Raw genomic sequence first — 1,641 nt, forward strand, 5'->3', positions numbered from 1 at the left:
ACTGATTTATCGAAGATTTTGTATTTCTCGAAATTACCGTTATATGGGATGTGGGCGTGGTTATTGTCCGATTTTAGAAATTTTCGGCCATTTGGTATGTTGTACCAGGACCACCAACTGTGCCAAGTTTGGAAGAAATTGGTGTAGCGGTTACCAAGATATACACATGTAACCATAAGTGGGCGTGGCTACGCCCATTTGCCAAAATTTTGTAATATTCTTATTTTTCGCTGCAAATATCAATTTTGAGTGAATTATCTTCAGTAGTTACTAAAATATCGCAGTTTTCGTTTTTCTGAAAATTACCGTTATATGGGAGGTAGGCGTGGTTATTGTCCGATTTTTAAAATTTTCAGCCATTTAGTATGCTGTACTAAGGCCAACAACTGTGCCAAGTTTGGAAGAAATTGGTGCAGCGGTTACCAAGATATACACATGTAACCATAAGTGGGCGTGGCTACGCCCATTTTCCAAAAATTTATAGTATTCATGTTTTCCGTCTGAAACTCATTATAAGTATCAATTTTGAGTGAATTAGCTTCAGTAGTTACTAAAATATCGCAGTTTTCGTATTTCTTAAAATTACCGTTATATGGGAGGTAGGCGTGGTTATTGTCCGATTTCGCCCATTTTCAATACCATCCGTCCTACGCCCAAAAGAAGTGCACGTACCAAGTTTCGTTAAGATATCTCAATTGTTACTCGAGTTATCGTGTGCACAGACGGACAGACGGACGGACGGACGGACGGACGGACAGACAGTCACCGCTTAATCGATTTCTCTTTTCATTCTGATCATTTATGTATACATTTGTCTATATCTATCTCGATTCGTTTTGCCTGTTACAAACAACCGTTATGTGAACAAAGTTATAATACCCTTGTGCACAATTGCGCTCGGGTATAAAAAGAAACATCTTTTTATTTTGTACTTTTTTTCCTCTTTAAGTTTATTAATGTGCGCATGTAAGTACATGCGCACTCTTAATTAGGGTGGATATGACGTGCGGGGGCATTTCGGTAAATATGAATGCATATAAGTAGAACAAATTATGGATGGTGAGTGGGATATATTCAGTTTGATCATACTCGCTGCGCTTCTCTGGCATGTATCAATTAACGTCCATATCGTCGTTTAGGAGAAAGTCCAAGAGCTTGGTATGAGTATCTAAACAAATTTATGAAAGAATTAGGCTTCGTACGAAAAAATTAAGATTATTGTCTGTACGTTAAAGATCAAAACAAAGATCCAATATACATTTTGATATTTGTGGATGACATGTTGATTTGTTGCAAAAACAGAAATAAAATCAAAAATATAAAAGAAAATTTAATGAAAAATTTCGCAATGAAAGACTTGGGCAACGTTACTAATTATATAGGCACAGATAGATATAAATTACAATATTGATAAAAGCAAAATGACCTTAAGTCGAACAAGGTATATCGAGTCTTTAGCGCTAAAATATAATTTAGAAAATACAAGGTTTTATGATACCCCTATGGAAAGTAAACTAAAGTTACAGCAATCTAGTGAGACGAATGAAAGAATAAAATATAGAAATTTGATAGGTCAGTTATTGTACATTAATAGCGGTACGAGGCCGGACATTGCCTATAGTGTAAATTATTTAAGTAGAT

This window comes from Rhagoletis pomonella, unplaced genomic scaffold (genome assembly GCF_013731165.1).
Source record: "Rhagoletis pomonella isolate Grant_MI unplaced genomic scaffold, Rhpom_1.0 Rhpom_scaffold_00006, whole genome shotgun sequence".
Classification (NCBI taxonomy): Eukaryota; Metazoa; Arthropoda; class Insecta; order Diptera; family Tephritidae; genus Rhagoletis; species Rhagoletis pomonella.